Source organism: Amblyraja radiata, chromosome 7, assembly GCF_010909765.2.
Source record: "Amblyraja radiata isolate CabotCenter1 chromosome 7, sAmbRad1.1.pri, whole genome shotgun sequence".
In the NCBI taxonomy this organism is placed as follows: Eukaryota; Metazoa; Chordata; class Chondrichthyes; order Rajiformes; family Rajidae; genus Amblyraja; species Amblyraja radiata.
In genome coordinates, this window is record NC_045962.1 from 65,728,144 (window position 1) to 65,740,369 (window position 12,226).

The following is a 12,226-nucleotide window of genomic DNA, read 5'->3' on the forward strand; positions in this document are numbered from 1 at the left end:
ATCAAAGTCACATCCCATCTCCTATCAGGCAAGAGGTGCAGAACTGTGAAATGAAGGGCTCACCGAGTTTCAAGCTCAGGTGTGGTTCGCCCATGTTGAGGCACAGTTCCATCTGCATCGAATAATTGCAGATGACACAATGTACTTCCATGTGGAAGGAGCTCTGCCACAGGACCGTGCCTCGAGGCTGTTGCCGTACATTAGAGACCCACCTAAGATCGCAAAATACGAAGGTTTGAAGGCCCTGCTGTTACGTACCTTCAGTCTCAGCCATAGAGACAGGGCGGTGAAGATCCTGCACATGGACAGTGTCGGCGACTGGCGGCCATCCACCATCATGGCGAAGATGCTGGCCCTGATGGACGGGCGCCACCCGTGTCTGCTTTTCAAACAGACGTTCTTGGAGCAGATGCCAGACGAGGTCCGTTTGATTCTCGCCGGGGCCGATTTCAGTGATCCCCAGCACCTCGCGGAGAGAGCTGATGTCGAGTTGTGGACCCACAGACGGCGGGACATTTGTTCTTTCACCCGCCCCACTGCCACGGCGCGGGTGCAACCAAGACAACATTTGGAGGAAGGTCAGGATCCGCCCAGCGCCGAAGAAGCATCGCCGCTGCCTGAGGTGTACAGCCGACGATGTTGGTGCTACTACCATCTCTGTTACGGTGTGGAAGCCAAAGATGCCGAAGCGCCTGTTTGTTTCAGGGAAATGCCTCGGCTGATCGCCCATAGAGGCGAAAGCGATCGGCCCAAACGAATGCCTCTACGTCCGTAATAGCCACTCCGGCCACCGTTTCCTGGACGACTCTGGTGCCATCACCAGCATCCTGCCACCGACCACCCGAGATACCCGTGTCGGTAAGGTAGGACCCATCCTCTCGGCCGTTAATGGGAGCGACATTCGCACTTACGGTACGCGGACCCTGGACTTAAATTTCGACTCCCACCCGTATAGGTGGAAGTTCACCGTTGCTGACATCGCCCAACCGATATTGGGGACCGATTTCTTGCGCGCGTTCTTCCTGCTAGTCGATGTGCGAGGCGGGCGAATGGTTCCTGTGTTGGACCTGTGCCCTGCCAAGCCGCGCAACCCGTTCACGCCCCAACAGCAACTAGATGAGGTAGCTGAGATCCAGCAACCTTTCGCAGCCCTTCTCACTGAATTCCCAGGGTTGCTCATGCCCCGGTTCGACGGGGCCATGCCCCGTCATGGCGTGGTCCACCACATTCCCACTGAGGGCCCACCGGTCCACTGCCTCCCGCCTGATAAACTGCGCATCGCACGAGACGAGTTCCAGCTTATGGAAGACATGGGGATTGTCCGGCGGTCGGATAACCTTTGGGCTTCCCCTCTGCACATGGTGCCCAAAGCGTCCGGGGGTTGGAGACCTTGCGGTGATTACAGGCGCTTAAACGCGGTAACCACAGCAGAGCGGTACCCATTCCCTAACGTCCAAGATTTCTCGGCTCATTTGGAGGGTGCCGCATTCTTCTCGAAGGTCAATCTCGTTCTCGGGTATAATCAGACTCCAGTCCATCCTGACGACGTCACTCAGACGGGCACCATCACCCCTTTCGGCCTTTTTGAATGGCTTAGAATGCCTTTTGGCCTGAAGAACGCCGCTCAAGCGTTCCAAAGGTTAGTGGATCAGGTCGGGCGGGGTTTGCCGTTCATATTCATCTCGATGATATTCTGGTGGCCAGCAGCTCGCAGGCTGAACACGTTAAACACCTCCGCCTGCTCTTCGAATGGCTGCGTACAGTGTACAGAAAATAGGAGCAGCTGCTTGAGGCAAAATCAGCATGGTTGCAGGTCAAGGTGTTGGCGGAAGTGGCCGTGGGTGGCCCCACAGCAGCCAAGTGAGGTGGTAAATAAAGTTCAGCCTGCAGCAGCTGCATGGACAGAGTCACGGTGGAAGGAAACAACGGTATCGTGCTTGGCCAGGCCGACCCCTACTTCATTGATACAGTGCTGCCAGAACACCAAGCCTTAACACAAGATATATAGGAAACAGGTGTAGAAAGGAACTGCAGATGCTGGTTTGAATCAAAGATAGACACAAAATGCTGGAGTAACTCAGCGGGACAAGCAGCATATCTGGAGAGAAGGAATGGGTGACAGTTTGGGTCGGGACACTTCTTCAGACGTACGTCTCCTCAGGCAAAGATCAGACATTTCAGAGACTTGGATGTTGCTAGATGGTTTTGGATAAATGCATGCTATCCCAGAAGAGAATCTATTATACTCATGTATGGTATGATTTGATGGTTAGCATGCAGAACAAGCATTTCACTGCATTTTTGTACACAACAAAAAACCTGAAGCAAATAAAGTGGACTGAAGAGACCATTCTCATTCTGTGCAACAAAAGAGAATGTTAAAAAAAAGTAATTTTGCCCCATAACTCAGCAGAAACGCCAAGGACAAAGATGCCGGATTATTTGAGAATTAATAATAATAATAATATATTTTATTGTCATTGCACGTCAATGCAATGAGATTTAGTATGCAGCTTCCAACCGATGTAAAAGAAGAGTAAAATAAATAAATAAGCTGTGTGATGTGACCATCCGAGGGAGACAGTCCAGGGGGGATGGGGGGGGCACTCAGCAGGGCCGGTTCAGAGCCGCTATAGCTCTGGGACAGGGACAGAGGTTTAGGGGTAACATGAGGGGGAACTTCTTTACTCAGAGAGTGGTAGCTGTGTGGAATGAGCTTCCAGTGGAAGTGGTGGAGGCAGGTTCGATTTTATCATTTAAAAATAAATTGGATAGGCATATGGACGGGAAAGGAATGGAGGGTTATGGTCTGAGTGCAGGTAGATGGGACTAGGGGAGAATAAGTGTTCGGCACAGACTAGAAGGGCCTAGTTGGCCTGTTTCCGTGCTGTAATTGTTATATGATTTCATTACCCCAGTTGTGCGATGAGCTCTGCAATAGGACACAATTTTTATCTGGACAAATAGTCCAGAGCTCCGAGGATTTGATCCGGACCTTGGGTACTATTTGTGACGTTTGCATGTTTTCACTATACGTGCATAGGTTTTCTTCATCTGCTTTAGTTTTCTCCCACAATGTATGACCTTCCTCTGTGACATTATAACGCATAACATTATATTTATCATTGCAAATCTTCTAAACACAATCGTGGCGAGGGTTACCCAAAATTGAAAAATGTACTGTTGATTGATGCTCATACCATTGGAAATGAAATAAAAGGCATGATTAACTAAGTTGATGTTGCATATTTTTGATTTAGCTCAAAGAAAAGACGATGGTATTAAGGTAATAAAGTAAGAACATTGCTAAATTCACAACATAATTGCTTTGGCTCTTGAATTTATCAGATGCAATTTCAACCTTCTGCTTCAACCCCCGTCCCCGTATCCAACTGTTTTTTTTTTCCAAAGGAAGGGTGATCAAAAGCTGTAGTCAATATCTGAAATATATCCTGTGGATATATCCTGTGGATATATTTGAAATAAAATAAGCACTGAAAATTGAATTTCTGGACTGCAGTTCCAAAAGATATCTGTTGTTGATGCATAAAATGGTGGATTCGATAGCTGAGCCAAAATAGAAAGCATACATCACGACCTGTTACATAATTGTCTCCATTATAAACATCACTATATTTACCTTGCATTGAGGAACACCAGTTTTAATTCAAATTGCATTCTACACGAGGATACATCAAATGGCAAGTACATCTCAGGCTGAGGCAGATGGAGGCCCTGTTACCGATACTATATGATAGAACTTTATTTATCCCAGGAGGGAAATTGATCTGCCAACAATCATAAAAATACAAAATACATGAAACATTAAATTAAAGTGACGAGTGGAAAGGATTAGGGATGTGCAAAGATTGGGTAGGGGAGCCATGGCAGAAGGGGAGGAGTCATACAGTTTGATAGTCACAGCAAAGAAGGATCCCCGTGACGTTTTGTCCTACATCTTGGTGGAACCTCTCTGTTGCTGAAGGTACTCCTCGGGTTGACCAGTGTTCATGGTAGGGGTGTGCTGTATTATCCAAGATGCTCCCCAGTTTGAGAAGCATCCTGCCCTCCAAGACCACCATCCATGAATCCAACTCTGCTCCCAGGATGAGGTTAGTCTCCATGATGAGTTGGTTGATCCTATTGGTGTCTGCAGCCTTCGCCCTGCAGCAAAGGCAGCAAAGAAGATGGCACTGGCTACCATCGATTGGTAGAACATCTGCAGCATATTACTGCAGATGTTGAAGGAGCAGAGCCTTCTCAAAAAGTACAGCCAACCTGTCCCTTCTTGTACAGGGCCTCAGCGTTCCTAGACCAGTCCATTTTATTGTCCAGGTGCACTCCAAGTTATTTGTACTCCCTGGTAACTTGGAAAACATTCGTTAACTTTAGTTCCTTGGCCGTGTTTGTATTTCGACTGTCAACAGTGCTTGATATCAGCAAAGAGCAATAGCTGACTATAAAGTTGGAGTAGACATTTGGGTGGTTCGATGAACAACCAAAAACCAAGAGAGTTTTCCCATTTAGGCTCTAATTGCATCTCTTTTGGAAATAATCATTAGCTTTTATTTTTTGATAGTAAGTCAGCATTAATCAGTAATCCTCTTGGGATAGAAATTAACTTATCTAGTTTCACAAACAGGAGACAGAGACCATCTTGTAGAAGTGTATAACACCCCCACTGGTCTGTGGGGGTGCTGCAAGTCAGCTGCCCTGCCATTTCGTCATTTCTACTTTTTTCATTTTTTTTAATGTGTCCAAATGTGTGCTTTAATATCTCTTTGTGTGTCTTGTGTGGAGGGTGGTGAGGGGGTGTAAGGGGGGAGAGAACCGCTTTTGGTTGCCTCCTCCACAGAGAGGCAACATTTTACATGCCGCCTCCCTCGCGGCCTAACACCATGGATTGGGGTCGCCAGAAGGGAGTGCTCTGATCGCTGGCCCGCAGCTTTTAACATCCTGAAGCCGCGGTCTGCGGAGCTTCTAGCCGCGGGCGTGGCGTCCGAAACCTGGGACCCCTCGTTAGGGATCGCCAGAGAAGAACTCCGATCGCCGGCCCATGGCCGATTACATCCTGAAGCCACGGTCTGCGGAGCTTCTAGTCACGGGCACAGCGTGGACTTAATATCCGGAGTGGGATCCCTCGCCGGGGATCCCCGGAGAAGAGCTCCGACCGCCGGCCTACAACATCCTGAAGCCGCGGTCGGAGTAGGGAAGTGCCAATTCAGGACTTACCATCCCGACGAAAGGGGCGATACATCCGGCCGCCCGCAGCGGCGACTGTGGAGGTTTATGGCCCTGACCAAGGGGGAAACAATGGAGGAGGTCTGACTTACTTTGTGCCTTCCACCACAGTGAAGAATGATGTGGTGGATGTTTGTGTTTAATTTTGTGTATTGTGTGTTCTTTTTTGATTGTACCGCTGCTGACAAGTTCATTTCACTGCACTTTATGTATGTGATGAATAAAAACTGATTGATTGATTGATCATAAGGAGAATATATATATGGTGAATGCACAGTCTTTTTCCCAGGGCAGAGGAAATCAACACCTCGAGGGCACAGGTTGAGTGAGAGGGGAAAGATACATTGGAAAATGTAAGCAAATCCCAGTGCCCAATATCACCTAATTCTACCAACAAAAAAAAATCTTAAAAAAAGCATTTAGTGCCAGTGATCTCTAATGCTGATAAGCAGTAAATTGGAAGATAACATATCTGTATAAGTAGGGGGATGTGTTAGAAACTTTTCCCAGGGGGAAAATATCAAAGACTAGAGGGCATAGGTTTTTGGAGATAGGGGCAAAGTTTAAAGCTGATATGCAGTAGAGTATTTATATACATAAGGTGGTAGTTGCTTGGATTACGGCAGTGGAGGCAAATACAATTGTGGCATTGAACCAGCTTTTAGATAGGCACGAGGATTTGTAAGGAACGGAGGATATTAATCATGTGTAGGCAAGGGATATTAGTTTACCTTGGCAATATGTTTGGCTGGACAATGTGAGCCAAAGAGCTTGTTCCTGACTGTACTGTGTTGCAGCTGTTTGGAAAACTCCTATTAAGAGCGAGGTGATCTTGACTTCCAAATAGAATGAAAATGTGGTTGAAGTGGTCAAAGAATCAGTCTTACAGTGTGGAACCAGGCTCTCTGACTTAACTTGCTCACAACAGCCAACATGTGCCATCTACACTAATCCCACCTGCCTGCATTTGGCCCATATCTCTCTAAACCTGTCCTACCCATGTACCCGAGTGCTTCTTAAACATTGCGATAGTACCAGCCTCAACTACGTCCCCTAGTAACTCGTTCCCTACACCCACCATCCTTTGCATGAAATAGTTACCCTTTGGGTTCCTATTAAATCTATCCCACCTGCAGGTTAGGTAATTACAGGAAGCACTTATCTCGATGTAATTCTTGGAAAACCCAAGTCTGAGATTACATTTTTCATTGGAGTGTGCCAGGTGGAGCTCATCGTTTAAAGGTTGCTGCAGTAACCAGCTTGCTGCCATACATGTTTTTTGCTTCTAACCTATTGATCTCCAAACTGTTGACTTACCAACGAAGGCCATAAAGGATCCCTTCTGTTGGGGAATGTTATTAGTGACCACAGGGGCACCCAGAGAATCAATATCTTAATAGCTGAATAGTGGATCACTCCTTAACAGATTCAAAATCCTCTTGTAAACTATAGAAACTGCCAATGAAGCCTCCAGCTTTTTCTAAACCTGTCCAATCTGATCTGTTGCTCGCAGAGTGTGCATTTATAGTGGACAAACAAGCAAATGAACAGGACACATTTCTACTTCTACAATTTGCCCAACAGTAGCCATGTAGAACAATGAACTAATTTATGTTCGTAAGGGCTAAAATTGTCACAATGCATTCAATAATATCATGATGCATTTAACTATCGTCAGAAATTTGCAAAGCATAATAAAAATCACATGTGGAAGTGCCCTGGACATTCTCATGATTATCACAAATTTCCATCCAGTGATCAATAATAATCTATTCAGGGCAAAAACCTATTTTGCCTGATTAACCCTCAAAAGTATATGTAGATTAATCCAAACTAATGAGTTAAAAGACGTCAAAAACCTAAAATAATACAGCATTGTAATAAATATCCACACCCCATCAAAGTTACACCAAGGACAAAGCACTAATTCAACATTAATTCCCTTTTGTTTCTTCCCACATTCTCATTAACTCACTCCCAAATTCTACCACTCACTCTCACACTAGAGGTAATTCACAATGATAATTAACCTACTATTACGGCAGTCACGGTGGCACCGTGGTAGAGTTGCTGCCTTAGAGCAAAATGCAGCGCCAGAGACTCGGTTCAATCCCGACTACGAGTGCTGTCTGTATGGAGTTTGTACGTTCTCCCCGCATGGGTTTTCTCCGAGAACTTCGGTTTCCTCCCACACTCCAAAGACGTACAGGTTCAGGTTTGTAGGTTAATTGGCTTGATAAAATGTTAAATTGTCCAAGTTGGCGATATACAGAATACTGCCCTGCCGACTACAAAATTCAGAAGGTTCAGAAGGTATCATTAACTGCTATGTAGAATTAGAAAAATAAAAAAAAACCTTAATTTTTAGCAGCATTACTGACAATGAAAAAACTGAAACACTGAATGAATTGAAGTTAAATCTCACTGAGATTGCTATCAGGTGATCATGGATTTAAATAACTGCCAACACTTCTAGAACCAGCATAATTAATCAATGAATACAGGCTTGCTTGTGAAGGTTTCCAGAAGCATTAGTAACAATCTATCAAGCCTCAATCACACCTGCTCTGATTATCAATATAAGAAAAATAGAATCTAAGTGAAGCTGAATGTTCAACACCTTGGCCTGCATTTTTATGCAATTTGCACTGTTTTTAAACAACCAGAGAAACGCATAAAAAAAAATACCCATGGTGTTTCAAGACAAAATTGCCTTTCTTTGATATTTTATATTTTAAAATATGGCTGGGAAGTCACAATGTTTTCCACTGGTTTGAATGTTGGTCTTAATAAACAAATCCTCTTCCTGTACGTGAATTTACAAAGCATTCAAGAACTAAAAAATACTCAGAAACTGAACTTGATTTTGAGCAATTTCTATCATTAATACTTTCCTCATAATTTACTTGTCAATGCAAGATCATTGACTGTGTTTTTGTGATCAAACTGCACTAGATTTCTTCTCTTAACTATATCAAAGGATATTTTCTAATGCAAAAGTGATTTTGGAAGTATGAATATTATCTGATTGTTCTGGTTCATAGCAGTCATGTTTTATATATATTTTATATTTGCTTATAATTCTGAGGAAAACTTAGTAATTATATAGCTATGGGGATTAGTATGCTTTTTTAACATTGTACATAGAAACATGGAAATTAGGTGCAGGAGTAGGCCATTCAGCCCTTTAAGCCAGCCCCGCCATTTAATATGATCATGGCTGATCATCCAAAATCAATACCCCATTCCTGCTTTCTCCTCTTGACTCAATTAGCCGTAAGAGCTATATCTAACTCACTCTTGAGTTATCATCCAGTGAATTGGCCTCCACTGCCTTCTGTGGTAGGGAACTTCACAACTTTCTGGTGAAAAAGAGTTTCCTCATCTCAATCCTCACTGGCCTACCCCTTATTGTTAAACTGTGACCACTGGTTCTGGACTCGCTCAACATTGGGAAAAATTTTCCTGCATCTAGCATGTCCAATCCCTTAAGAATTGTATATGTTTCTATAAAATCTAAATTCTAAATTCCAGTGGATATATGCCCAGTCGATCCATTCATTCATCATATGTCAATCCTGCCATCCCGGGAATTAACCTGGTGAACCTATGCTGCACTCCCTCAATAGCAAGAATGTCCTTCCCCAAATTAGGAGACCAAAACTGCAGACAATGTTGGCTCATCAGGGCCCTGGACAACTGCAGTAGGACCTCCTTGCTCCTATACTCAAATCCTCTCGTTATGGAGTCCTACATGCCATTTGTTTTCTTCAATGCCTGCTGTACCTGCATGCTTAAGGGCCTGTCCCACTTACGTATCCTTGGCACGCAAATTACACGACCTCGTGGTTGCGTTGAGGCGCACGGGCATCGTGTGGCTGCGCAGGTCCGGTCCCACTGAGAAGCGCGGACGGATATGTAGTTGTGCGCGACATCGCGCGGGCCTCTGAAATATTTGTAGTGAATGGCCTGTCGCGGAACTGATGGCCAAAGTGGGACAGGCCCAAGACCCTGGCGCGACGCAACGTCTCACCTTCAACAGCAGCAGAAGCAGGCAAAGGATCGCCGAACTCGGCCTGGGGCTCACGGCCGTTGCAGTCCGGATCCGCCCCCACTTCTAGTCCCAGAGCGAGGTCAAGAAAATTGATGATAGACAGGAGTAACTCAGCGGGACCGGCAGCATCTCTGGAGAGAAGCAATGGGTGGCGTTTCGGGTCAAGACCCTTCTTTTCAGACTGAAGAAGAGTCTCGACACGAAACATCACCCATTGCTTCTCTCCAGAGATGCTGCCGGTCCTGCTGAGTTACTCCTGCATTTTGTGTCCATCTTCAAATGACGTCACGCGCTACAGACGGCTTTGCGTATGCATGAAATCACGTCCAACCTTCGCGGGACAATCGCGGCTCAACGCGACCACGAGGTCGCATAATTTGCGTGCCATGGACACTTAAGTGGGACAGGCCCTTACTTTCATGCTTGCATGTCTGCATAGGAATTTCACCTAAAGTGCGACCTCCTCATTAATGTCTACTGTGCCTGACATTAAACAGCAAACATCAAACATATTGGATTAACAAAAAAATATATAGATTTCTGAACAAATAACCTAAACTCAGACAACATATTAATTGTTGTTGCATAGATATTTGACAGAAGAAATATCCAAATTAGAGACACAGGAAACTGTAGATGCTGGAGTCAAAAACCAAAGATTAGAGGTACTCAGCAGGTCAGGCAGCATCTGTGGAGGGAATGCACACACTGCAGGTGTCCAAGGAGGAGGTAAAGATCGGCAAAGTCAGCGTCTCCAGCCTGCCGGCAGCCGGGAGAGGTGAGGACAGTCTGTGTCAGTTGACCACCTGCCTGGGGGTGGCCGGGGAGAAAGCTGGATTCCTTGACACCGTTAGATCCAAAACCCCACCAGCAAAACTCAACCACGCTCATCACTAAACCTAGGCTAGAGGCCCCGCTGCCACAATGTGCCGCATGGCCAACTGTCCCAAATATTGAACCCTGATGCCATCGCTGCTAGATCAAGCAGGGTGCTGAAGCCACCAAATCTAACTACCTCCCTGGCTGCCCCCAACTGGGACAATCAAAACTGCAGATCGCTACTGTAATGTTCTCCGTCAGGCCCTGTTGTGACTAGCACAATGAATACACGTCCGCCTTCATGTAAAATACGTTTAATCTGCTATGACTGAAACTTCCAGAAGGTCACTTGACCTCAGTCACGAGGCACAGGTACATTTGCCAGCTTCTGCTTTTGTCATCAAGGGGCACTGGCATTTACATTACATATGTACATTACATGTACATCACAAATTGATACTTACAATGATAGTACATTACAAATACATCACATCTCCCCCTTCACTTTAATTACATCGCACCTCCCCCTTCACTTTAATTATATCACCCCCTAATATCCACATAAGGGTTTACACTAGACTCAATTAAGAGTGCGGCTGTTTTTCACTAACCTCAAACTCTAGAAACTCTAACAAAGGGCCTGTCTCGTTGCCTTTTGCTGCAACTGGGAGTGGCTCCTGCCTCTCGCTGCATCTCAGTGCATCGTGTCTTCTGGGGACATGCCCCTTCTGGGAGACCATTTCTGGCTTCTGGGAGACGGGGTCCTCTGACCAGGTTTCTCACCTCTGGGCGTCTGGCTACAGGTGGTCTATCCATGGCTACACAGGGGTCTATCCACAGCTACACTGGGGTCCACAGCTACACAGGCGTCCATTCACAGCTATAGGGCTCTATCCTGGGCCACAGGTCTCTATCCTGGGCTAGACGTCTCTATCCTGAACTTACTCTCCGCCTGGTCTCGTAGACTTGCTCCATCTAGGAGGCGGACTCCCCCTTCAAACAAAAAAACTTAGTCAATACTAAACAGTCAATACAAACTATTTTTGTTCTTTCAATTTCTTTTGTATATAAAAAAGAATTTATTGAATGATAAAAAACAGACACAAAACTAAGTTTGGCTTCGCTGAGAGAAAAAAAAACAAGAAACTGCGGCAATCTTTTGTACAGATGAAATATTGACTAGGAATATAGTCACCCCAGATATGAAAGTAAAAGTCTGTACATTCACTGTCATTTCTTTTTCCCAGCCCTAGTCAACTTCACTGACTTCTCCAAGATAAGAAAATACAATTCTGCATTAATAATATGCCCTCAAATGTATGAAAACATGCCCATTCAACACTACATGCTTTACTTATTTTTCTGCATAAGGATGCTTGTAAAAAACTTCATCAAACTGTACAGCACAAGGGGGGAAATAAATTGCAGCGTTTCTTCTCTATGGAATTCAGATTATATATTACAGACCAAAATGTAGCACAGGGTGCTGGCAAACCAGGGTTCAAACGTAGTTTTGTTTTATTACAACATGTATTACACTACCAACCGATCAATTAGAACTACAAGTTATGGTTCGATTTGTGATATAGTTTAAAACGGCTGCTTGAGCCGAACATGGTGGTGGCCATTACTCCCTCTGGGAGAAGCCGTCGATTCCTCTGGCCATCACGGAAGGCTACTTTCTCTTCATCTCCCGGCCCTCCGAACGGGACTTTTAGACCTGCTGGGTGAGTTTTCTTTTTCTTTTTCTGCTTCTTTCCCACATTACATATTACTGTAGGGGGCGCTCCTCTGTGTGCAGCCATGTCAGCAGTGCGTCAGTTTTTCCAGCTTTTTATTTTTATTTTTTAGTATGTTTAAAGTGTGTATTTTGTGTTTCTTTGTGTGTTTTGTGTGGGGGGTGGTGTGGGGGGGTGAGGGGGAAACCGCTTCGGTCGCCTCCTCCATGGAGAGGCGACTTTTTCCAGGTCGCCTCCCCCGTGGCCTAACATCAAGGATCGACGCGGCCTTTCCCGGAGACGCGCCCGGGGCTTCAGCGGCGGGCGCAGCGTGGACTCTCGGCGTGGAGCGGGCGACCCTCGCTGGGGCTCGCTGGAGGGGAGCGCTCCGTTT

The 12,226-nt window shown here is 45.6% G+C and overlaps 1 long non-coding RNA gene across 1 annotated transcript; it reads left to right on the forward strand.

Annotated features, from left to right (window-relative positions):
* The first annotated feature begins 10,843 nt into the window (after positions 1 to 10,843).
* LOC116974859 lies at positions 10,844 to 11,114 on the forward strand. The gene is made up of 2 exons (XR_004412470.1): positions 10,844 to 10,964; positions 10,995 to 11,114. It is a non-coding gene; the product is annotated as an uncharacterized LOC116974859 (long non-coding RNA).
* The last annotated feature ends 1,112 nt before the right edge of the window (positions 11,115 to 12,226 follow it).